At 45.7% G+C, this 27476-nt stretch overlaps 1 long non-coding RNA gene across 1 annotated transcript; it reads left to right on the forward strand.

Moving 5' to 3' along the window:
* Positions 1-588: 588 nt before the first annotated feature.
* Positions 589-27233, forward strand: LOC138800455 (uncharacterized). Its single transcript, XR_011364468.1, has 3 exons — positions 589-667; positions 1579-1682; positions 26737-27233. It is a non-coding gene; the product is annotated as an uncharacterized lncRNA (long non-coding RNA).
* Positions 27234-27476: the final 243 nt, after the last annotated feature.

Genomic DNA, 27476 nt, shown 5'->3' on the forward strand with positions numbered 1-27476 from the left:
CATTGTCATGTGACATGAGGAGGCGGGGCTCACTAATACCTTCCCTCTGTATGCTGTGAGTTTTAGTCCTTCTCTCATATCTCCTCCTGTAATGGCCTCTGATCTCCCATAATAACAGGCTGTCCATGCTGGGAGTTGTAGTTCTCCTCATATCTCCTCCTGTAATGGCCTCTGATCTCCCATAATAACAGGCTGTCCATGCTGGGAGTTGTAGTTCTCCTCATATCTCCTCCTGTAATGGCCTCTGATCTCCCATAATAACTGGCTGTCCATGGTGGGAGTTGTAGTCCTATTATATCTCCTCCTGTAATGTCCTTTGATATCCCATAATAACAGGCTGGACACGCTGGGAGTTGTAGTCCTATTATATCTCCTCCTGTAATGTCCTCTGATATCCCATAATAACAGGCTGGACATGCTGGGAGTTGTAGTTCCCCCTGGTATACCTCATGTAATGTCTCTTACTGTAACTCCATTCTAGCCTGCTCTATGGTGAAGAAGCTAGAATACAGACTCCAGGGGGACGACCTCCTTCTAGCACCTCCATTCTAGTCCATTCTAGCATGGATGTGATCTCACCCACAGGCGCAGAGCGATGACGTCATCACGCTTGCTGGTGGATCCACAAGGTGCACACAAGGGAGAAGAGGACCCGTCCCCCGGATTAGTGAGTATGGTTTTATTTTTTTATTTTCTTGTGCTGAGGGAGATCAGGGGGCATTTCTATGGGGCAGAGCAGGGGGCATTACTATGGGGCAGAGCAGGGGGCATTACTATGGGGCAGAGCAGGGGGCATTACTATGGGGAGCAGGGGACATTACTATGGGGGCAGGGGACATTACTATGGGGCAGAGCAGGGGGCATTACTATGGGGAGCAGGGGGCATTACTATGGGGAGCAGGGGACATTACTATGGGGGCAGGGGACATTACTATGGGGCAGAGCAGGGGGCATTACTATGGGGCAGAGCAGGGGACATTACTATGGGGCAGAGCAGGGGGCATTACTATGGGGAGCAGGGGACATTACTATGGGGGCAGGGGACATTACTATGGGGCAGAGCAGGGGGCATTACTATGGAGAGCAGGGGACATTACTATGGGGCAGAGCAGGGGGCATTACTATGGAGAGCAGGGGACATTACTATGGGGCAGAGCAGGGGGCATTACTATGGAGAGCAGGGGACATTACTATGGGGCAGAGCAGGGGGCATTACTATGGAGAGCAGGGGACATTACTATGGGGACAGAGCAGGGGGCATTACTATGGGGAGCAGGGGACATTACTATGGGGGCAGGGGACATTACTATGGGGCAGAGCAGGGGGCATTACTATGGAGAGCAGGGGACATTACTATGGGGGCAGGGGGCATTACTATGGGGACAGAGCAGGGGGCATTACTATGGGGACAGAGGGCATTATTACTATATGGGGGGCACAGCACGGGACCCACAAACCTCTTTACTTTACTGCACATGACACCAAACAGTGGAGTTACTACTGTATAGGAGCCTATGGGTGGGAAAAAGGGAAGGAAGTTGCTGGAAAAGTGTGGAGCCTAACATGTTTGTCTGACAGGTCCCGAAGAGATGAATTGTAGCTGGAAGAAATCATCATGGAGGTCTGGGCCAGATGGAGAGGAAACGGAGAGCGATCGCCTCAGATCAAAGAAGACGTCACCTGTGAGTTACTGAATTACGTTTTTTTTTCGATATTTTGTCAAACTTTATTTGGTAGGTGTGCCCCGAGGTGTGCTATACAAAGGGGCCCGCTGAGGCTCTCTCGCCCAAGGCCCCACAAAAACCTGGAGCCGGCCCTGATTACAGGGTCTATGCAGGGAACTCACCATTACAGGGTCTATGCAGGAAACTCACTATTACAGGGTCTATGCAGGGAACTCACCATTACAGGGTCTATGCAGGAAACTCACCATTACAGGGTCTATGCAGGAAAAAGGTCCCAAATGCAGTGAAGGAGCAGCAGTAGTCATTGGAGGCCAGTGGAGGTCCAGCAATAGTCATTTGAGGCCAGTACAGGAGCAGCAGTAGTCATTGGAGGCCACTGGAGGTCCAGCAATAGTTTTTAGAGTTTTATTCTACACACACACATGCACAAGGTATATATTTGTGCCTCAGGAAAACACCTACAGTATGTCATATACACTCTTCCAAGGGTCCAACTATAGTACTTGTATATCTGTATAGCACGTTTTTGTTCTGTGCACCCTTTGCTCTCCTATGCCTAATCCATCTACCTATCTATCTTTCGCCCTCTCTATTTTTCTCTCTCAATCACTATATGTTTCTCCTCTCCGCTTTCCTAATAATCTTTTTGTCTTTGCTTTTGTACAATATCTTCTCAGTAGTCAGTACAGCAGCAGCGTTTTGTCACTGACGAGCTCTGTGCACTGCTAACAGTCTCCTTCCTCTCTCTCTGCAGACTGCGTAGTGCGGTCATGTGACCGCTCCTCTTAACCCCTTCGTGCTGCAGCTAGTTTGGGCCTTAATGACCAGGCTAATTTTTCAAAATCTGACCTGTCTCACTTTATGCTCTTATAGCTCAGTGATGCTTTAACGTATGCTAGCGATTCTGAGATTGTTTTTTTGTGACATATGGCACTTTATGTTAGTGGCAAAATTTGGTCACTATTTTGTGTGTTTTTTGTGAAAAACATCAAAATATCATGAAAAATTGAAAAAATTTGCATTTTATGAACTTTGAAATTCTCTGCTTCTAAAAAAAGGAAGTCATAGCACATAAATTAGTTACTAAGTCACATTACCAATATGTCTTCTTTATTCTGGCATAATTTGGTAAACATATTTTACTTTTTTAGGGTGTTATGGGGCTTAGAAATTTATCAGCAAATTATCACATTTTCGTGAAACTGATTTTTTTAGGGACCAGTTATTTTTTTAAATGGATTTAGAAGTCTGGTATCCTGAAAACCCCCATAAGTGACCCCATTTTGGAAACTACACACCTTAAAGAATTAATCTAGGGGTATAATGAGCATTTTAACCCTACAGGGGCTGGAGGAAAGTATTCACAATTAGGCAGTAAAAAAATTGAAAATTTTAATTTTCCAATAATATATAAGTTTAGATTAAAGTTTCTCATTTTCAAAAGGAATATGAGACAAAAAGCACCCCAAAATTTGTAATGCAGGTTCTCTTGAGTACAACGGTACCCCATATGTGGGCGTAAACCACTGTATGGGCACACAGCAGGGCTCAGAAGGAAGGGAGCGCCAATTAGCTTTTCCAATGCAGATTTTGCTGAAGAAGTTTCTGAGCGCCAGGTGCGTTTGTAGTGCCCCTGTAGTGTCAGCAGAGAGAAAAACCCCCATAAGTCACCCCATTTTGGAAAGTACACCCCTCAAAGTATTCATCTTGGTGTGTGGTGACCATTTTGACCCCACAGGTATTAGAGGAAAGTATTCAAAAGTAGACAGTAAAAATGAAAAACTCAAATTTTTCCAATATTATGTTATTTTAGTTTGAAATTTCTCAATTTCACGAGGAACAAGAGGAAAAAAGTACCACAAAATTTGTAACGCAGGTTCTCCTGAGTACAATGGTACCCCATATGTGGGCGTAAACCACTGCATGGGCACACAGGAGGGCTCAAAAGGGAAGGAGCGCCAATTAGCTTTTTCAATGCAGATTTTGCTGAAGAAGTTTCTGAGCGCCAGGTGCGTTTGCAGTGCCCCTGTAGTGCTAGCGGAGTAAAATCTCGCCATAAGTCACTCCATTTTGGAAAGTGCACCCCTCATAGAATTTATTTTGGGGTGTGGTGAGCTTTTTGACCCCACAGGTATTTGAGGAAAGTATTCAAAAGTAGACAGTAAAAATGAAAAACTCGAATTTTTCCAATAATATGTTCCTTTAGTTTGAAATTTCTCAATTTCACGAGGAACAGGAGAGAAATGTCACCCCAATATATGTAAAGCAGGTTCTCCTGAGTAGAACGGTACCCCATATGTGGGCATAAACCACTGCATGGGCACACAGCCGGGCTCAGAAGGGAAGGAGCGCCAATTAGCATTTTCAGTGCAGATTTTTCTGAAGAAGTTTCTGAGCGCCAGGTGCGTTTGCTGAGCCCCTGTAGTGTCAGCAGAATAGATTCCCCCCAAAAGTCACCACATCTTGGAAAGAGCACCCCTCAAAGAATTCATCTTGGGGTGTGGTGACCATTTTTACCCCACAGGTATTAGAGGAAAGTATTCAAAATTGGCCAGTAAAAATGAAAAACTCGAATTTTTCCAATAATATGTTGGTTTAGTTTGAAATTTCTCAATTTGACGAGGAACAGGAGAGAAAACGTACCACAAAATCTGTAACGCAGGTTCTCCTGAGTACAACGGTACCCCATATGTGGGCATAAACCACTGTATGGGCACACAGCAGGGCTCAGAAGGGAAGGAGCGCCGATTTACAGGAGCAAAACCGCAGCTAGTAATGGTTATTAGAATAGCGCAGTTACTAAAATAAGATAAAAAAAATGAGATTACAGGTAATGTGGGGTGGTTACGGGCAACCAGGGGTGGTTATGGGCAACCTGAGGTGGTTACAGGTAATCTGGGGTGGTTACGGACAACATGGGGTGGTCACGGGCAACCTGCTGTGGTTACAGGCAACGTGGGGTGGTTACAGGCAACGCGGGGTGGTTACGGGCAACGTGTGGTGGTTATGGGCAACGTGTGGTGGTCACGGGCAACCTGCTGTGGTTACGGCAACGTGGGGTGGTTACAGGCAACGTGGGGTGGTTACAGGCAACGTGGGCTGGTTACAGGCAACGTGGGCTGGTAACGGGCAACGTGGGCTGGTTACGGGCAACCTGCTGTGCTTACAGACAATCTGGGATGGTTACGGGAAACGTGGGGTGGTTACGGGCAACCTGCAGTGCTTACAGACAATCTGGGGTGGTTACAGGCAACGTTGGCTAGTTACGGGCAACCTGCAGTGCTTACAGACAATCTGAGGTGGATACGGGCAACGTGGGGTGGTTACGCGCAACCTGCAGTGCTTACTGACAATCTGGGGTGGTTACGGGCAACGTGGGGTGGTTACGGGCAATGTGGGGTGGTTACGGATAAACTGAAGTTCTTATAGGCAATCTGGGGTGGGTACCTGTAATCTGACATGGGCACCGCAATCTGGAGGGGGTCATTGGCAATTTGGGGTGGTCAGAGGCAAGGTGCGGTGGTCAGAGGCAAGGTGCGGTGGTCAGAGGCGACGTGCGGTGGTCAGAGGCGACGTGCGGTGGTCAGAGGCGACGTGCGGTGGTCAGAGGCGACGTGCGGTGGTCAGAGGCGACGTGCGGTGGTCAGAGGCATTGTGGCGTGGTCAGAGGCATCGTGGCGTGGTCAGAGGCATCGTGGCGTGGTCAGAGGCAACGCGCAGTGGTTACGTGCAATCTGGGGGGGTTACATGTAATCTGGCATGATTACGGGGAACCTGGGGGGGTTATGTGCAACCTGGAAGGGTTACAGACAATCTGGGGTGGTTACTGATAAACTGAAGTGCTTATAGGTAATCTGGGGTGGGTACATGTAATTTGGGGTGGTTACGGGCAATCTGGAGGGGGTCACTGGCAATTTGCGGTGGTTACGGGCAACGTGCGGTGGTTACGGGCAACGTGCGGTGGTTACGGGCAACGTGCGGTGGTTACGGACAACGTGCGGTGGTTACGGGCAACGTGCGGTGGTTACGGACAACGTGCGGTGGTTACGGGCAACGTGCGGTGGTTACGGGTAATCTGGGGAGGGGTTAGGGGTAATTTTGGAGTAAACTGCAATTATTACTATAATAAAAAGTGTGTGTTTTATTTTTTTGTATGTTTGTCACTTTTTGTACTTTACATATTCATTTTCACTGTATTACTATGATTACTGTGATATTTTCTATCTCAGTAATCATAGTTCAGTGACAGAGACCAAATTGGTCTCTGTCACTTTAAATTTTCAGAGTTGGCTGGTTGTGAAGCGCATGCGCACTTCATAACCAGCCAGGACGTCGAGGAGGAAGGAGCTCCGTCGATCCGGTGAGTATATGGGGAAGGGGGGGGTGACTGGGGGACGGGGGTGACAGGGGGGGGTGGGGGGGCGACTTGGGGGGTGGGGGGACATCACTTTTTATCCCCTGTCACCAATCATTTATGGTGACAGGGGATAAAAAGTGCCGGGAGCACATGGCACAAGCGATCAGCGGTATATAGTATATACCGCTGATCGCTTGTACCGGGACCCCACAGGGGGGTCCCCGATGACTGCCCCATGCTCTCCGCTACCTCCGGTGGCGGAGAGCATGAGGCTTTCATTCATTTTAACCTTTTAATCGCTGTGAACCGACGTTAGTCGGTTCACAGCGATAGCGGCGGCCATCTTGGAAATGATGGCCGCCGGGGGAGGGGGGTTAGTTATTGGGGCACTAGGGGGGGCTGATCTGAGGTCTGGGGGACACTTATTTCATCTCCCCCCGCCGTAGATTCACGGCGGGGGGAGATGAAAGGCGGCGGCGGCACCGGTAATCCCCTTTACCGACGGTCGCCGCTATAACGTTAATAGCGGCGATCGTCGGTAAGGGGGGGGGGGCCGGGACGGACCTCACACACTGCCCCAACCCCTCAGCTACCTCCGGTAGCCGGGGGGATGGGGTGGGGGCCGTCCCGGCCCCGCAGCCTTATTCTCTGCCATCGCCGTAAAAAGCTGATGGCAGCAGAATAAGGCCCATTAGTGACCGCCGTAGAAAGCCGTATCGGCGGTCACTAAGGGGTTAAAGCAATACCGACGTCACACAGGGGGTGGGCTAGTGCAACATCCCTGCTGATTGGATGTTTTCCGGGCAACATGGGAAAGCGCTTTTCCCGCCCAGAACACTTCCTACTTTCTAAAATGGCGGCTGCTATTTTAGAAAGCAAGAAAAAATAAATTTGGAGCAGACTTCCAAAAATCCGAATCTGACCGGACTCGGACTTTTGGAAACATGCAAACCGGATCCCATACCGTCTGAACCGGTTCGCTTATCTCTAATGACTACGAGGATAAGGCTTGTAGGAAGAAAGATAATCTTTTGCATAAAGTCTCACAAATGGCTCCTGGCCTTAGGCCTTAGGGTAGTGACCTCTGAGGTAGCTAGCTCAGGGATTAGTTAGATATAAGAAAGTGGCATGATATACACACAATCAATACAAACATCCGTTAACCCTTTTCACAGTTTCTCCCTCAGTCATGCAATATAAGGTGCAAGACACAGTGACACCTGGTGGTGGAAGCAGCAAACTACAGCTTCAGTCTGTGAACATATAGACAAAGTACCGACCTATACCAGTAGAAATAAAGCAGTGGATTCCCAATCTAGGACACTAAAGATAGATAGATAGAAGAAGCCGCGGCACTCCAAGTCAGTTAAAATACTACAAAGGTATTTATCCCATATACAAAATTACAGATGCAACGTCTCTTTTTCACCTGGAGTCTTTCTCAAACTTGCTTGAGAAAGGCTCCAGGTGGAGCAGAAACGTTGCATCTGTAATTTTGTATATGGAATAAATACCGTTGTAGTATTTTAACTGACTTGGAGTGCCGCTGCCTTTTCTGTTTTCCTATTTAAAAGGGGATAGATAGATAGATAGATAGATAGATAGATAGATAGATAGATAGATAGATAGATAGAAAGATAGATAGATAGATAGATAGATAGATAGATAGATAGATAGGAGATAGATAGATAGATAGATAGATAGATAGATAGATAGATAGAGAGGTAGATAGATAGGAGATAGATAGATAGATAGATAGATAGATAGATAGAGAGGTAGATAGATAGGAGATACATAGATAGATAGATAGATAGATAGATAGATAGGAGATAGATAGATAGATAGGAGATAGATAGATAGATAATAGATAGATAGATAGATAGATAGATAGATAGATAGATAGATAGATAGATAATAGGTAGATAGAGAGATAGATAGATAGATAGATAGATAGATAGATAGATAGATAGATAGATAGAACATAGATATTAGATAGATAGAGAATAGATAGGAGATAGATAGATAGATAGATAGATAGATAGATAGATAGAGAGGTAGATAGATAGGAGATAGATAGATAGATAGATAGATAGATAGATAGAAGATATTAGATAGATAGATAGATAGATAGATAGATAGATAGATAGATAGGTAGATAGGAGATAGATAGAACATAGATATTAGATAGATAAACAATAGATAGGAGATAGATAGATAGATAGATAGGAAATAGATAGATAGATAGATAGATAGATAGATAGGAAATAGATAGATATATATATATATATAGATAGATAGATAGATAGATAGATAGATCAAAGTTACTATTCTTTGTGTGAGTATATACACCTCTGATTTGGGGATAGACATGACTCCTGCTCTTCTCCTCCTGGCACAGTATACACCGCCATAATATCCCCGGCAGATAATACCCACTAGGTGTGATTTATCTCCTCCGTCATGCTGAGCTGGGTCTTCTACATTCTCAGTGACTGAGTGCCCCGGTACAGCAGATAGAGGAGCGTCTGGGTCGTGATGTTTTCACAGTCTATGGATTCTCTTCATACAAGTCACTGTGACATTCTCTGGAGTCACTGCAGGCATCCACCACATAGAGGATAAGCAATCACATGGAGGACACCAGAGTCTCAGCTTTAAGTGGGAGCTGTGAATTTAGGTTTTTTTTAATATCTTTTGTCTTGTTAGTATTACTGCAGTGTCCCAGAGTGGATGTGCCAATGCTTTTACTAGCACACCTATAGGTCGGTACTTTTGTCTGATATGCTCTGGGCTGAAGGACTGTACTTTGCACCTCCACCCCTAGGTGTCACTGTGGTGTCCCACTGCTAGTGTTTCATTTATTCACCTGTCCAAAAGTTCTCAGGTTAAAACAAGTGGTGGATGAAGTATGCAGTTTCCACACTAGGTGTCAGTATTTCTTGTATTTATATGTATTGTTGCACAGCTGAAGGAAGTAATGGGTTAAGTTTTTTATGTCATGTGCTTTATGCTGACTTATCTCAGGTGCTTCTTCTGTCTGTCCTATCCTCTCTAGCCTCTTTCTTACCCACACTCATCCCCACCACTCACAGGCACGCACACAAAGTCCCCTGTAGGAGGATGTACTGGTGGAGGAAGTGCAGTTAGACTTGGTCAGTTTCTCAGAGAAAGAGGACACAAACAAAACAGTTCCTGCTGTGGTTAGGTCAGGGCCAGGCTTTTGCCAGGACCCCTATCAGGGACACCAAGTGAGTCAGTTTAGACCAGAGACTGAGTGTGAACAGATGCAGTTAGAGACCAAGAGTTTTTCTCAAGCAACTACTTACACTATACAGTGCTAAGCAACTAGTGAGGGAAAGTAGCCACCAAGGAACACCCTAGCCCATGTCAGGAACATGTCTACAAAGTGCAGGACAGACTCCTGATACAAGAGGAGCTGAACCCAGTAGGACAAAGCTACCGTAAAGAAAAGGTCTACATATCCTACTGCGCAGTGCAGGTAACTGGGAAGTCTCAGACACCTCGCTACACCCAGATATCCACAGCTGTGCTACCCAGAAGGCGGTCAGATATCGTCTAAACGTGAGTACGAGTGGAAGTACAATCACTTTACTAAAGATATCTACTAAAGTTCCGGCAGAGTACAAGGCTAGACTGGGCTTAGGTCTCCTTTGGCAAACTCCTCTCCTCTTCTCTCTACCTTCTACAAAACTACTTCTACTCTTCACAATCATCTACCTCAAGCTCTAAGTCAAGTACTCAAGTGTGTATCAAGATTATTATGTCACGACAATAACATTACTAGCCGTACACCAGAGAATTGGCGTCAGGAGCCATCTCAACAAGTGGCCGAGAACCACACAATTGGCGTCACAAGCTATCTTAATATCTTCAGTATATTCACGTTGTCTTTTACATCAGTCAATGGCATTAAAGTTTCTTTGGCGACCATCAGTAAGATTGTTATTCCATAATTCAGAAAGGTTGTACAAGGAGTATGGTGGCTTTTGTGCCCCTGTAGATTGGGAATCCTCATCTGAGTGGGGTTCTCCGCACCTTGTTGGGATAGTCGCAGTGTCCCCCTGCTGAGAACCCCCAACAATATTGTGTAATCTGTGAGGAACTGGGCAGAAAGTGTTCAATTTCCCTTCAGCGCCTCCACAGGGAAATTAGGCATTACACCGTGTCCATTCATATCAATGTGTTGTCTATGTAATGCAGAACAGGACATGTCATCCAGAGTGAGAGACTTGACTCTCTATTAATTCAGAATTTCTTAATAGGATGTACAAAATGAGTTTCTATACCGTTAAGTAGGCCCAATCTAATGTTCCATGGAGTGTCGAAACCAGCGCACAATTTGTTCTTTTCAAAGAATAGCCCCATCCTGACCCCTGCCACTCAACGGCACAGGCAATAATACATCCTGCCTCCTCCATCTGTTCCATTCCAGAGAGACGGTAAGAGTAAGGGAATAGACCCGCGAGATTTCTTAGCACGCGCTGACTGTTTCCTGATCACACCTATAATTTACAGGAGTGTTTTTTACGTTTGACTTTGTTCTTTTATTTCGCCTTTTACATTGTGCTGTGCTATTTCTTTTTAAAAATCAGAAATAATTACGACCAGTCAAAAATACTAATGATACCGAGCATGAATTCCAATCTATTTATTTTTTAAATTTTTTTTTAGATTTTCAGTTTTATTCTTATGTTTTTGGATTATTTTCTGCCGAGCTCCACTGAGAAAAAAAACAAACAAAAATAAAACACCATTGTTTAGTTGTTCTATTGTTATTTAAAACTAGAGATGGATGTTTTCCGAATTAACGTTCAGCCATTACATGGAGCGATGAGTTTGACGATTATTGCTCCATGTAATACAGACCAGGATCGGCCGATGAAACGATCATCGGTTGTTTGTTTCTTTAGGTCCAGATCTAAAATCATTGGGCGTCGCCCTCTCCTGCCCTCTGCTCTCTTCCCGGAACTGCGCACTGCAGCTTCTCTGAGCTAACAAGCCGCTCAGCCAATCACTGGCCGGAACCACTGCGGCCAGTCAGAGAAGCTGCAGCATGCGGTGTCGGGAAGAGAGAAGAGGGCAGGAGAAGACCAGGAGCATGGAGAGGTAATATGTGAACAGTTTAGAGCAAGGGCTGCGCGGACATCGCTAACGATGTCCCTGTAGCCCTTGCTAAATGATAATGGAGCCCTGTAATAGGCTCAGTAAATGAGCACCGATCTAACAGATCGGTGCTTGTTTGCATTATTGATCAAGCCATCATCGGCCCGCCTAATGGTACTCATACTTTCTAAGCCAAGCTGAGTGTGCATATGTATGGGTGGGGGTGGAAGAGATAGCTGATGACCCAATGACCGGTCAGCCAACAACTATCCACAGTGTATGGCTTAAGAACCCTTACGGTTCTACTGCACTAAACATTGATCACCATAGAACCCTATGGTTATCATCTCAACTAGATTCAGTATTAAGTGTAACAGCTAAAATACAGACACTAAAATAGGATAATACTGGTCTAATGGTATATATGGTTCCTGCCTGATATACTACACAAATTACAGTGTGTAGTTGTAAACACTTCAAAGATGTAATCTCTCTAGCAATACCTGGTGGTTACAAGTGGTATTACAACTTTTTATTTTTTATTGTAAGCCCACTGCCAACAATAATACTCAGCTGATTGTATAGCGACGCACAATATCTGACCCCTGCCACCCAATGGCACTGGTAATAACGTGTCCTGCCAATTGTTCCATTTCAGAGAGACAATAAGAGTAAAAGAATAAAGTCGCACTGTGAACGTTGAGTGTTTTCAGATCATACCTATAATTTACCAAAGTGGTTTTTACATGTCAAAGCCTTTGACTGGGTTCTATACAAAGAGATTTTTATTTTTACGCTGTACAAAGCTATATAAAATCAGGAGAAATTATGACCAGTGAAAAATATAAATTTACTTTTACATTATATTTATTTTATTCTTCTATTTTTTTTATTTTTTTTGCATAATGTTCAGCAGAGCGCCTCTCGGGAAGAAAAAGCACAATTTAATGGAATGCCTTTTTTTTTTGCCATTCTATTGTTATTCAAAACGGCGTTCTTTTTCCATTATGGCTAATGCCTCTATCACGTGCGGAACAATCTACCGAGGAAAAGGACAGATCAATTAGTCCAGCGATGTTAGGGAGCGGAGACGGCAAAATGCGCAACAGTCGATTGTCAGATTTGTTCCGTCAAGCTTTTTATTCTCATTATTTGTTCGGTTAACAATTCAGAATGAGTTCTGCTAAATGGTAACCTGAAAAGGACTCAAATATATCATAGGAAATTATTTAAAACTTGTATTATTTTATATATATTATATTATAAATTTATATATATATATATATATATATTTTTTTTTATTATTATTATTTATTTATTTCTTTTTTTAGATAGATTTGTAAAGTACTTTTATTAAACAAAATCTCCAGTATTCTAGTACTTATCAGCTGCTGTATATCCTGCAGGAAGTGGTGTATTCTTTCCAGTATGACGCAGTGCTCTATGCTGACACCTCTGTCCATGTCAGGAACTGTCCAGAGCAGCAGAAAATCTTCATAGAAAACCTCTCCTGCTCTGGACAGTTCCTGGCATGGACAGAGGTGGCAGCAGAGAGCACTGTTTCAGACTGGAAAGAATACACCACTTCCTGTTAGGCATACAGCAGAGGCTAACCACCTAAATTATCTATTCAATAGAAATAATTTTAGAAAATTGATGACACCAGTTCATTTGAATTTTTTTCCTCCGCAGTACCCCTTTAACTAAAGCTGGTCTTACCCGGGGGATTAGATTTGTTCAAAACTCTCAGTGGCCAACAATAACATTTCATTGGCTTCCTGACGCTGCCCCCTCAATGGATGATATTGCTTGGGCATGAAATTTCAGCATGGCCGATCTCTTTGTTTTTGGGGAGATAAGCCAACACCAGAGGTGTCTCATGTGTACAATACAAATCATGTGTCTCTTTAGCAATACCTGGTGGTCATAGCTGGTATTACATCTTACATCAAGATAGCTTGGGAAAGAGTTCCCCAAACTGTGGCCCTTCAGCTCATGGCTGTGAGGGCTTCACTGGAGTTGTAGTTTTGCGACAGCTGGAGAGCCGCAGGTTCAGGGCCACTGGCTGAGGATGTGGCTGCACTGCTTAACATATGACTTTGGATGCATTCGTGAAGTAGGGAAAGTTATTGCTAGGTGACATTCTTGTTATCGTACAGAATAAATAAGTATGGAAGTAACGGGGTAATCCAAGGATTTCCACTTATACACATAATCAGCAAAGACACCATTTAATTAGCGGAATTACAGCGGCGATCATATAGATTACAAGCTTAAGCCATGGCGTCTTGTCTATTCCCCAGAGGGAGACAGTCACTTAAGTTAATTAACTAGGAAAAATCAAGTTGCGGCTGTGTGTAAACAAGAGTCTCTGGAAGTATTGAACTGTGAACACTTGATTAGATCTTTCCATTGATTGGGAGGGGGGGGGGAGTATACTAAAATAATGCTCTAATAGGGGGTGGGGGTAACCTCTATTCTGATGAGTATCGACTGGTCTGGAGAAGAGGGGGTATTCCAGGACATAGGCGCTCTTTATTATGGACGTGAAACTGGATAGTTAAGAATAATATTTATTAGATTTAAAATAGAAACGTTTAAAAACAGAAGATTAGATGGAGGGACAGAGACCGGAGATGCCCCGCGTCTCAACCATATGCCCTGGATCCCTGGGCTTGGATGTTCAGATGTCGCAATAATGGGTTACACAATTTTAAAGAATTAGCTTTTTGATTAAAAGACCTACAAAAATTTGATTGAAAGTAGATTTTCTTGGAAATTTCTAGGGTTGGGCACTTTGGGCTCATTGACTAAAACTGGTGATGGATGATACATTGTTTGCTTCTTTCTAATTTCTAATTTTTCTTTCAAGTTAGGAAGCTAAAACTCTCAATTTTGGCCGCATGCTCCTTCAGCCTATAGCTGTTTCTCTAGACATACAGGCTCAGCTTGTTTATGTCATTGCCGGGCACCATTGGTGGTGACTAATGTTGAGTGAACCTGTCAAAATGTTTGGGTTTGGCAATGTTATCCAAACCCAACCACTCAGCATTTTATTCCTCCGCCCGAGGGATGCTAGGGAAACATGGATACAGCCTATGGCCTGTGGCTATATCCATGTTTTCCAGGAGTCCCTAGGGTGCCATCAAACGTCTGCAGCCATGTGGAATTCAACAGCAAGTGTTTCGGTTCCGAACAGGTTTGCTCAACACTAGTGGTGGCATTTTTCTCATGGTAACAAAACAACCAGTATGTAAAAACCCAACATGCTGATTCTTCTTACTTCCCGAATTCCACCAACAATAGGCTGTTGTACATTTATGGCCAATCCCACCAAAATTGTGGGATTAGGATGACTTTGATCTTATATGTGTGGTCATTGGGTCTTAAGATCTTCTGGGTTACGAGGAATTAGGCACGGCATCATTGCATCCCGGGGGCTGGTATTAACCCACTGGGTCAACAGAGACTAGTCATGGATCATTAGTTCTAAACACTAACAGGAAATAAAGATTGGACAGGGGAGCCCTACCACCAATGATCGGGGGGAGGGGGGGTTACATAGCTGTGGTTCATAGCTTATTGACCAAATTAAGATAGTTACTTATAACATCTCTAATGGATTTTATCCAGTGATTCTAGCATCTTGTTGTCCCAAGTGGTCACTGAAATTGCCAATGTTTTTAAATTGGTTCAGCCAATATTATGACTCCTAGACCACTAGAGAGCCACAGGTTGGAGACCACTGATATAGATAATAGATTTGTGTCATAGGACAAAGATTAAATAGATTCAATAAATTATTTTAGATCAAAACGTTCTTGGATACCAAGGACAGAGAGCAGATCACCAGACCCTACACAATGAAGCCTACAGTACATTAGACATTCACTTAAGATCATAGTACATAACATCTGACCAAGGTTCAAAGCCCGAACAGAACAAACAGGAAACATAATAAAATAAAGGCTTATTGGTTCCAGGCAATTTTCTGTAAGGGAATTTCAAAGGGATTAGAACTGAAGAAGACGTCACTGACGAGATACAGAGAACGGTGCGAAAGTCCTGAAGAAAAGGATGAATCCGTCTTATCCACTCTAAGACCAAAAGTGTAGGTAATCCTTTATAAGAGCCCTCAGCACACCTATGTGACTGAAATCCACCGAATCACACTGTCAGATGTCTTCATAACTGGGGAACACTGCACAGAGATTTTATAAATGAAGTTAACCGAAGCACAGCGTGAAGACCAACGCACAAGAAACCATCCACTCATCCTTATCCATCACCGTTCTTCTCTGAGACGTGGCATTGAGACAAAGCAGCTTTTTTATATTGTTCATAATGGCTCTACAGCTTAGTGTTGGCTTACCACAATACGGACAGAAAAGGAGCATTCAACTGCAAAAGAGCTACAGGATTTATATGGTAGGGTTGTATAGAGAACCCATTAGGCCCTATTGAGGTGCTGAGTCCTGCCAGCTTTAACTCTCTGAGCAGACGAGCCCAGTTCCCTAATATAGAACAGAAGAACAATATGACCTTCCAGTTGCGGACAACCCCTTCTTACACTGATGCGAGAACTGTTGGGATCAAATAAACCATGACCACATAACACATGGTTGTGTCCAGTACTCCAAAGAGGGGACACTGTTATATCGGGGGTCTTAACTGTGGCCTGTAGAGTGAAAACCCCATCAATGATGTCCATAAAGGTGGCCATACACATTAGACGTCTCATTGGAACCTGCGGATCTTGGCAAGACCAGTCAACCATCTGGTATGTAAAGTGGCCTTCTGACTCTTTCTCAACAGTAGGGGGGTGAAGGATCAGGCATGTTGGATTTCAGCCACCTAATCCTCTAGCTCTTAAAGTGATAAGTCACTGCTAGACTATTCTGGCAGCACCTGTTGCCGCCTCCATTCAAAGTCAAGCATAGTATAGGATAGGGGATCGGAATAGTTGGACGTTGGCTGAACAAACATTTGGCTGACCATTATCGTATATGTATGGCCAGCTTAAGACTAAATACGACACATAGATAGGAGTTTTCTTCTTGGATTTACCCCATTGGGTAAAGCCTATAGCAGTAGTCGTTTCTACTTTAACTACTTCTTCTTGAGTTACAATGTAACCCCATTGTAAACCTTTTGACTATTACTATGTTGAAAATTAGCTTTCGGTGAAGAGTGGACAAGAAGATTATTTTTAAATATTTGAACAACTTGTGTCAAATTTACATGATTAAGCCAAAATTAAAGAGCTAGAAGAAGCCCATCCCTTCATCCCTACATTTTCTTAGCTAGGCCTTCATTCACTCAAGGCAAACAATCCATTCTCTATCCTAGTCACGTATCCACTTGTCCTGGTCGAAGCAGAATGACTTGGTGGTGACCCAGCCCTCTTCGTCCTATGGTGAACACATAAAATACCAGCCCTCTACGGGAATTGTCATAGCTCTCAGCTCTTGTTGTCAACTCACTAGTGCCCCCTAGAGGATGAGATTAGTCTTTGGATAAAGGGTTAATAGAAAGTCGTAAACAGGTAATATATTTTTTTTTTGTTTTGTATTTTATTGAATGTCTTTTCTTTAAAAATTGAATTCTTCTGCATATCATTAACAATCACCAGAGAATGGGGATACAAAGGTCTCTGGCAATTAAACAAGCCCACCACCCGCCTTCTTTATAATACATATAATGATTTGTAGTCTTTTTTAATGGCACGTTACAGAAATCAGGTCACCTCACCGAGACGCCGAGAAGAAAGAGTCAATTGTGTTTTGTAATTAAAACATCCATAGACTATGATGAGGCGACACCGGAGAGCAATGAAAGCAATGACTGCGGCATTATTGGAATGGGAAAATGACTTTCAGTAAGTAAATTAGGTGTCTAACATTTCATTGACTATAACCTGTGCTAAATTTAAGGACCTTATACACGACGTGATGATTGCCCCAGTCACTGCACTAGTTCCCGATCATTGATCGCCGTAAACAAGCACTTCTTCTTTGTGGCTGATTGCATAGTTTGAACATAAATATTAGCGTTTGTCGGCAGCATTTCCGCTTACATGAACAGGAGATGTGCTACCGGCAATGATATAAACTGGTTTCGTTTCGTTTTTTTGTACTTGTATAAAAAAAGGTCTTCAGAAATGGTAAAACACAACATTGCAGAAGAAGCCTATAAGGCAGGCAGTCTGCTCCCACTGGTGTACCATTCATCCCAATGCACAAGACCACCAAGTTACCTTTGAATCAGAGCCTACTGCATTGCCTGCAGTTCCGGACTATGTTCAAAGGGTGCGCGCATGCTCTCTCCCTGCTTTTTAAAAGGCCAGCATGCCCTCAAACCTGTTCCCAGCGCATCCCCACCATTCACCTCATGCATGAAGGGGCTCCACCAATGTGCCTGAACAATAAGGTCCCTAGTGTTAGGCCCACTCAAGAGTAGTGATGTTCGATTTGGATCTCGAACACGAACGTAAAAAAAAATTATTGTGATTAGTTTGTGTTTGCCAAACATTCACGAGCAAATAATGAATGTACAGTAGAAGCATACGTTTTGGTCTACGCACAACTACGGATTATCAGGGGCAAAGGGTAAATTATGCATTTGCGTATGCAGTTGCGTACAGATTGCATACGTTTTGGTCTTGCGTACAGATTGTCAGACGCAAAGCGTAAGTTATGCAGTTGCGTACGTCCGCAAGTTCGAATATGTTTGAAAATTATTGTTATAACCATTCTGGTCATCGAACAAATTGTTTGTGATCGGCAAACAACACCAATTAGCGTCATGTTTGTATGAACATATGAACATGTTTGCTCATCACTACTCCAGAGTAATTGCCATTATAGTGTATGACTCCAGACTTGCCTTGTACTTCATTGTACTCCATTGTATCTCATGTGACTTTCCTGACTATGAACCTGTGTCACCTGCACTGACCTGACCTGTTTGTCATTATTTGACCAGGAAAGAACTCTGCCAGTCCATATCTTGGCTTATACCCAAGTGTTGAGCAAACTTAAGGCCCTATTCCACGGGGCGACTGACAGGAGCAAACGAGCGCTATTAGTCTGGGGGGGGGGGGCGCGGGGAGCTGCGTGGGGGCTGCCCGGGGGATGGCTGATCGTAGAGGTAGCATATGATGAACCACCCAAAAACTTTGCCTGACACAGCATGGCGGTGAGGACACAGAGAACCATTAAAAACAAAGGTAGCATATGAACCACCCCAAAATTTAGCCTGACACAGCATGGGGGTGAGGACAGAGTGACCAAGGTAGAAGCAGTAGCCAGTGAGCCTCCCAAAAATTAGGCCAGACACAGCATGGCAGTAAACACACAGAGAACCATTAAAAGTGAGTGAGGAAGCAAGTGAGCCTCCCAAAAAATTGGAGTGAGGCCAGGGGCTGGAATTTATAGTGGACATGAACCTAGGTGCGGACAGCTAACTGGCTAGGCCATCAAGGGTACACCTGATGCCGATCGACCAGGGGTGGTGAGGCCCTGGCTGCGGCTACACAAAAAAAAAGATAACACAGCTGGCTTGTTGCCGAAGACGCGAATGGCGGGCCCCCAACAACAAGTCCCGCACCTCCGCAGATGTAGTGACGTCAGAGCATGGCAGTCAGGTCACAGAGAAGCATTAAAAGTGAGTGAGGTAGCAAGTGAGCCTCCCAAAAATTAGGCCAGGCACAGCTTGGCGGTGAGGACAAAGAGAACCATTAAAAACAGAGGTAGCATATGAACCACCACAAAATTTAGCCTGACACAGCATGGGGGTGAGGACACAGAGAACCATTAAAAACAGAGGTAGCATATGAACCACCCAAAAACTTAGCCTGACACCACAGACCCAGACCAAGATGGACAATACAATCATCCAATAAAAATAGCCGGATTATGGCTAGATTCAGCCTCAGCCCCTCATGCAGTTGTGCGTGAGAGGCATATCATTGGAGGTAGGGACGAAGAATAACAATACAGTCTACTTAAGAGGCCCCAGAATTTGATTTGATTGAATGAATACACTTTCAATCCTTTAAAGAGTCTCTAAGAGAGGGCAACTGCGGTAACCTGTCTATTAAAAAGACCTGGTCAATCTTGCCTCCAAAATGGCTACAACATCGAAAAAAAGGTAGAAGATACTGGTGAAAGGACAGCAGAGGACACCCGTAAGATGACATCCACAGATAATATGGTTCGAAATGGACAAGACAAGGATGCTAAATTGAATTTGACTGTAGCAGTTGGGGTAACATTCTCTGCATAATGTGACTCCCCACTTCTCCCCCCACTACTGTTTCGACTTTGAATTTGACTGTAGCAGTTGGTGTAATATTCCTTGCATAATGTGACTCCCCACTTCTCCCCCCATCGCTGTTTCGACTTTGAATTTTTCTGTAGCAGTTGGGGTAACTTTCCTTGGTTAACTTGCGGAAATGCTCACAGATGCGGTGCACCTTAGTGAGCAAGTCAGCCAAATTGGGGTAGGTTTTAAGGAACGGCAGCAACACTAGGTTGAAGACGTGGGCCAGGCATGGTACATGTGTGATGCTGCCGAGTTGCAGAGCCGCCACCAGGTTCCGCCCCTTGTCAGACGCAACCATGCTCACTGCTAATTACACAGGGTAATTAGCAGTGAGCTTGGATATGGCTTCAGTAAGACATAAATAAATAAATAACTAATTAACGTCAGCCTTTACACTGTGCAAGCCAAGCAGTAGTGAACTTAGATATGGCTTGAGTATGAAAGACAGAAATCTGGAAATATACTAGTGGTCCCACTAGTTTTTGGTGGGCTGTGAGATACAATCTAATGGTGGCTGCACCTATACACTCTGTGACACCCCCTTTATACTGTGCAAGCCAAGCAGTAGTAAACTTAGATATGCCTTGTGTAAGAAAGACAGAAATCTGGAAATATACAAGTGGTCCCAATAGTTTTTGGGGGGCTGTGAGATACAATCTGGTGGTGGCTGCACCAATACACTCTGTGACACCCCCTTACAATGAGCAGTCAAGTTCTATGCAGGTGTACTACAAATCCCAGCAATACAGTGTACTACAGTAGCACTACCAGCCACAAAATCATAAAAGAGTACTGAGCACTCCTTAGGGGTCTGTATGCAACACCTAATGTCCCCTTTCTGCCAGCAGCCGATCACCACAGTGTGCTGCTGAAATTGTGGTAGCTGCACTGCAAGTCCCAGCCAGTAGTCTGTAGTAATACAATTTAAAAAAGATTTTAAGCCCTTACAAGGGCTGTTTGGTTGTTTCGCTTGTATTCCCTGCCTACTGGAACGCTAATTCCCTCTCTAACGTTCTCCCTGACCAGCAGCAGCTCTGTCCCTGATCTCTCGCAGCATACGTCTGAAGCGAGCACTACCGGACGCGATTTTTATATGGCAGGGTCATCTGATCTGGCCAACCAATCGCTGCTATCGACATGTATGGGTCCCACGTGATCGCAGGATGTACCAAAGAGTCTCCTTCATGTTTATTGGCTGAGAAATAGCGCCCAAACTTGCAGGAAACGGATGATGAAATTTTCTCGGGTATCGCAAGATGCTCGTCCAAGTACCATCGAGTACCCTAATACTCGATCAAGTACCAAGCTTGGACGAGCATGCTCGCTCATCACTATTGCTGAACCCAAACTGTTTTGCATGTTCTCTCAACACTAATTTCCTGCCAGACTCCTTGGTGCCTTTCCCCACCGCCTCATTGGCCCCAAGGCCTGCAGCCACCTGCAGCCATACTGGGACCACTCCTAGAGGCAGCAAAAGCTAAATCTTTATACAAGGGTTAACTTGTGAAAGACAGACGACCACTTAGAAAGCAAAGATGTGAAGTGGTCCAACAGCTCCAAAGGGTAGTTACCAATAATGCCTTAGAGTAGCTTGTATAATGCACGCAGGAGAGTCCACAGTCCCAATGTGGACACCATACTGACTTGAAAAATGGAGACTCTCATAGCATCCTTATTGAAGATGAAGTCCAAGCTTTATTTATAACATCTGGCACAGGAAAAATGGTGATGTGAAAGCCAGATGACTACTTAGACAATGTACTAGACTAATGTATTGCAGAGCCTTCCATCTTTATTCATAGTCTATCTGGAAACAGCAAGCAAGAGGGGTATATGCAAAGCTGAACCCCACCCAGGCACACCTGTTCCTCTAATACTTGTGATTACACAGTGCAAACATAACATTAAAAAATTATGACCCAATATCCAAAAGGCAAATACATAAATGGAAAAAGCCTTATCAATAATGTCATATTAAATCCCAATGTTGGTTTAACCCATTCGGATAAATACCATTGAGCACAAACATCCAATGTGTTCCTTTATTATAGACGCAACTCCACTCTTCTCCCTGGCATGGCTGGTTAACCCCTTACATGCTGCAAAACAAAAGGAGGAAAGATCATCTGAACTGATATTGAAAACACCCTAGAGGTACGAGGAGCTGCAGGATGTCTAGAGTTTCTAAGGCCTCATTCACACGTTAAGTAATTTTTCAGGGCCGCAAAACCTCCCGCTATTTTTACTCCGTGATCTGTGGAAAATCATCCGCATTGGCATCCATTTTTACTTCTGTGTCCGTCTAGTGTGATGGGATGGTCAGGTCTTAGTTTTGGGCAACATATGTCAATTCTTTGGGTGATGGCAGAATCGGCCCGACCATAGAATGAATTCTATGGCACAGGCAGAAATGTGCACAGGCGCGAGCGACGGAGTCCGCAGGGGGTGATCCACCCAGATTCCTCAGTGTGAACCCACCCAAATGGTGTAAAAGCACAGAAATCTGAAAGAAGGTAGTATGTGTCTCCTTACCCTACTAGATCTAATACTGTTAGCAGTTTGTAGTAAGTTTTGCAGTTGACAAAGTCCCTTTAATTCTGCCAGTCTCAATCAGACTCCGTCCCTTGTTAAAAGCTTTGCTGCTGACTCCCTGATGGGGAAGGCCGACATCTAGTCTGCGTTTTGCTCAACACATAAAGAGCCTTCAGGTTTTATCTCTCTAGGTCTCCACTTTCATGGCTCCTTATATTTTGACAAGTGTCTTCCCATGGGCTGCTCCCTGCCTTGTTTTACTTTGAAGCATTTGCTACTTTTCTGGAATGAGTTGTCTCAGTTGAATCCATGCAGAGAGCGATCACACTTTGCTGTAATGATTGCCCCTTCTTGACCCTTTTGATTCTTCGGTTTGTTCTGAGTTGTTAGTTTTGTTTTGCGTTCCGATTTTGGTCGCATAGAGTGTCTAGACATTGTTATTGGTGACTTTCATCAATATTCAGATAAAATTTATTCCTTATTTTCAGTTTTGTTAGCGACAGAGTACATTTTTTATTCGTTGTTTTTTTTTTTTTCTTTTTTCATGGATTATGCCAGTAGGTCAAATATTTCTACTAAAATTGCTGGGATCAAAAAACATTAATGTTTGCGTAGGGAGATGAAGACTGGCCGATCTATTTGGCTGGATCTATTTCAGTAGTATATGAGAGGTTGTTTTGGCAGGAAGACTTCATTCTGGCAGAGCGGTGATGGCTATTTGTTTGTGTGGTTTCGGAATGTTATTGGTTTCTGGGATTGAGAATAGGGTTACAAAGTGTTTGGTCCCATCTCGAGTTTAGTCATCTCGATATTATAAATCAGATCCAAAATTATGTTTTACCAAACCTTAGTTTTTATTACTAGCTTTTACAGTTGTTACTCGGTCATCGGTTGTCATCGGTCTTCGGCAAAGCAGAGGCCTACAGAAAATTGATATATAGAGATGAGTGTAACGCCTGGAGTAGTGGATCCACTGGACCGTCACCAGCGATGGCACTAACCTCACCAGAGAGCGGAGTCTAAGGGGCCGCTGGTTTTCACCAGAGCCCGCCGCAAGGCGGGATGGACTTGCTGCGGCAGGTGACCCCCAGGTCGCTACCCCTGGCTTGGTTGCTAGTGACGGCAGGCGAGGCGTGGCAGGAGCAGTAGGCAGGAGCTAGTGCTGGCAGAGGTCTGTAGGCGTAACCGCAGGTGACAGGCTGAACACAGGAGCAATGGTGTAACAGGGGAGCAGGAACCAGGAACAAGGACTAGGGACCAGGTAGCGGATAGGAATCAGGAACAAGGACTTGGGACCAGGTAGCGGATAGGAAACAGGAACAACAGGGGGCTGGGCCAAACGCTATGGGAAGCATGTAGAGGTTTCAACACAAGGGACAGGGCATGCTGGGATTTATAGGGAGTGATTGGTGCAATTCACCAATTAAGGGCGGACTGGCCCTTCAAATCTGAGACAGCCGGCGCGCGCGCGCCCTAGGAGGTGGGGACGCGCGCGCCGGCCGGCACAGACGGAGACAGGAGCGGAGGAGAGGTGAGGCGCCCCCAGGGGCCGAACTAGCAGCAGCGCCGGGTCCCTGCACAAGGACCCCGGCGGCTGCATGGGGCAGGAGGAGGTCGCGGCGGTGGCCCGGAACACGGGACGCCGCCGCGGCCGTGACAGTACCCCCCCCCCCTTTGGCCTCCCCCTCTTTCTTGCCTGCAGAAGGAGGCATCAGGCAAATCTCGGTATTCCGCCGGTAGGCCGGACAAAGGCTTGGCGGGCTCGGGTGACAACATAGAATGCTTAGGCTGAGGTGACCTCAGACACTGGTTGGAACAGTCCTGACCCCAACTGAGAATCTTCCCGGTTCTCCAGTCCAGTTTAGGGGCATGTAATTGCAGCCAAGGGAGTCCCAGGAGGATAGTGGAAGAAGAATGGGGCAGGACGTAGAAGGAAATCTTTTCCAGATGTGAAGTGCCCACCTGGAGGACTAGAGGTGCGGTCTTGTAGTGCACATGGTCGGTAAGAATCTTGCCCGTGACAGAGGAGATAGACAGGGGTCTGGCTAGTGGGGTCACGGGTAGCCGCCATCTCTGGACCAATGTAGCTGCAATAAAATTGCCTGCTGACCCAGAATCGAGAAAGGCAGTAGTCTGGTGAGTTTGTCCTGAGGGTGTCTGGATGGAAACTGGCACAGACAAACTTGGAGAGGTGGCATTCACACTCAGGGAGACCTCTCCCACCGGACCTAGGTGCTGGAGTTTCCCGGACGCTTGAGGACGTTGGGGACATCTCAGCCGAAAGTGATCCGAACCACCGAAGTAGAGGCAGAGATTCAGCTCCAGACGACGAAGTCTTTCATCAGGCGTCAGGTGAGCCCGTTCCACCTGCATAGGAATCTCAGGAGTCGACTGGGACTCCGGAACGTCAGAATACTGGAAGACCGGCGCCAGCTGGTGATGGCGACGGGACAGGCCTAGTCGCCGTTCATGCCAGACCTCCTCCTCCCTCTCAGAAAAACGAGTATCGACCCTGGTAGCCAGTAGGATGAGTTCGTTCAGGGAGGTAGGTAGGTCTCGGGCGGAAAGCACGTCTCTCACCCGACTGGACAGACCCCTCTTGAAGGTGGCTATTATAGCGGCCTCATTCCATTCTAATTCTGCCGCAAGGGTGCGGAACTGGATGGCGTAGTCACCAACAGAGAAGCTCCCTTGAGAGAGGTTGAGGAGAGCAGTTTCAGCTGAAGAGGCACGGGCAGGTTCCTCAAAGACAGAGCGGAACTCGGCCAGGAAAATTCGGAGATTAGCAGCCACAGGATCATCACGGTCCCACAGTGGTGTGGCCCAGGCCAGAGCTCTTCCTTCCAATAGGCTGATGATGAAAGCCACTTTAGAGCGCTCGGTGGCAAACTGACTACTTAAAAGTTCAATATGCATGGTGCAGTCAGGAATCCTCTGCACAACTTGGAGTCACCAGCGTATTTGCTTGGGAGAACCAGTCGAAGTGTAGAAAAAGCAGCAGGAGGTGGTGTGTGCTGGGCTGTAGTATGCTGCTGTAAGGCGGCAGTGAGTTGCTGGATCTGCTGCGACTGTTGCTGGATTTGTTGCGCCTGTAGGGCGACCACTCGGGCTATGTCACGGATATCAGGCACCTCGCCGGGATCCATGGTTGGAGCCTACTGTAACGCCTGGAGTAGTGGATCCACTGGACCGTCACCAGCGATGGCACTAACCTCACCAGGGAGCGGAGTCTAAGGGGCCGCTGGTTTTCACCAGAGCCCGCCGCAAGGCGGGATGGACTTGCTGCGGCAGGCGACCCCCAGGTCGCTACCCCTGGCTTGGTTGCTAGTGACGGCAGGCGAGGCGTGGCAGGAGCAGTAGGCAGGAGCTAGTGCTGGCAGAGGTCTGTAGGCGTAACCGCAGGTGACAGGCTGAACACAGGAGCAATGGTGTAACAGGGGAGCAGGAACCAGGAACAAGGACTAGGGACCAGGTAGCGGATAGGAATCAGGAACAAGGACTTGGGACCAGGTAGCGGATAGGAAACAGGAACAACAGGGGGCTGGGCCAAACGCTATGGGAAGCATGTAGAGGCTCCAACACAAGGGACAGGGCATGCTGGGATTTATAGGGAGTGATTGGTGCAATTCACCAATTAAGGGCGGACTGGCCCTTCAAATTTGAGACAGCCGGCGCGCGCGCGCCCTAGGAGGCGGGGACGCGCGCGCCGGCCGGCACAGACGGAGACAGGAGCGGAGGAGAGGTGAGGCGCCCCCAGGGGCCGAACTAGCTGCAGCGCCGGGTCCCTGCACAAGGACCCCGGTGGCTGCATGGGGCAGGAGGAGGTCGTGGCGGTGGCCCGGAACACAGGACGCCGCCGCGGCCGTGACAATGAGCAAATCATTGAAAAATTTGTCTTGCAAACCGAACTACCCCAGTGTCCTCTACTGTGTCCTCAGCCGCACATTCAGACAATCACTGGCCGCAGTGCTGTCAGTTCTCAGTCAGTGATTGGCTGAATGGGCTGTCACTCTCTGCTCAGCCAATCACTGACTGAGAACAGACAGCGCTGTGGCCACTGATTGGCTGAGCAGGCTGTCACTCCTGTGTCTTAAGAGTGACAGCCCACTTAGCTAACCACTAGCTGGTGATTGCCTGAGCACCCGACAGAAGACACGGAAGAGGACACAATGGACTGGTAAATAAACTTTATTTTGTTAATTAATTTAGCAAAAATTTGATTTGCTCAATGAATCAAAATTTTTGCTGGATTGGCTTTGCTCATCTCTAATGATAACTTATGGTGGTCTACAAATATGGCAACCACAAGAAGGATGGGTGTCACGTGTAGTTCTGTGGCTGACAAACTCTATGGATCTCCCAGTGGACCTGTGCAACTTTTTGGTCCATGGGGGTCTGTGGAAGCTAAAAAGTCCTTGACACCATTGTACACTAGAGGAAGGTATCTGGGGATGTACCCAAGATGTTGTGTGTGCAATATACACAGTTCATAAACAAAGGTAAACTGAGAGTTTCTGTGAAAAAAACTAAATAACTGTTAAATCTCAGGGCTGCAAGGTTACAGGGCGTGGGATGGATGGTTGTCTTGATACTTGAAAATACTTTAGTCACAGTTAGGTGAGGCACAATACTAGAGCATGGTGTAAGCTAAAGGACGATTGTCACATGACAGTCACATAAAACTAATAATTTTTTTATTCCATTTTGCCATAGAGGGAACATTCAGGATCTGTCCAACCACCACCTATATCAAGGAAACATTCAGGACCTCTGCAACCACCTCCAATGCTGAGGAAAGAATCAGGACCTGTCCAACCACCACCAATACCAAGGGAGTATTTAGGACCTGTCCAACCATAACCTAAACTGATGCAATATAACACAAACACCTGTCCAACCAACACCAATACTGAGGGGATATTTAGGACCTGTCCAATCACCACCAATACAAAGGGAAGAACCATGACCTGTCTAACCACCACCTATACTGAGGGAAGAGTCAACACCTGTCCAACCACCACCTATACCGAGAGAATATTCCGGACCTGTCCAACCAACGCTAATACACCCATACTGAGGGAAGGTTCAACACCTGTCTAACCACCACCTATACTGAAGGAAGAGTCAACACCTGTCCAACCACCACCTATACCGAGAGAATATTTACGACCTGTCCAACCAACACTAAAGCCCCTATTACATGGGTCAACTGAGAGGAGCAAACAAGCCCTGTCATCGCGCGCAGCAATCGGAGGCAGTGAGTGGGTGAGTACAGGGGGACCAAGGGGAGCTGCTGGGGGGGGGGGAGATGCCCGGGTGATCGCTAGATTGTCCGGGCAGCCCATAGCAGATAGTGGCGGTAACATGTTGAAAGACAAACGACTGCAAGGATCAGCCGACATCGATCATGCAAGACTTCTATCACACAAGACGATATTCGGCTAAATACGGCC

This window comes from Dendropsophus ebraccatus, chromosome 9 (genome assembly GCF_027789765.1).
Source record: "Dendropsophus ebraccatus isolate aDenEbr1 chromosome 9, aDenEbr1.pat, whole genome shotgun sequence".
In the NCBI taxonomy this organism is placed as follows: domain Eukaryota; kingdom Metazoa; phylum Chordata; class Amphibia; order Anura; family Hylidae; genus Dendropsophus; species Dendropsophus ebraccatus.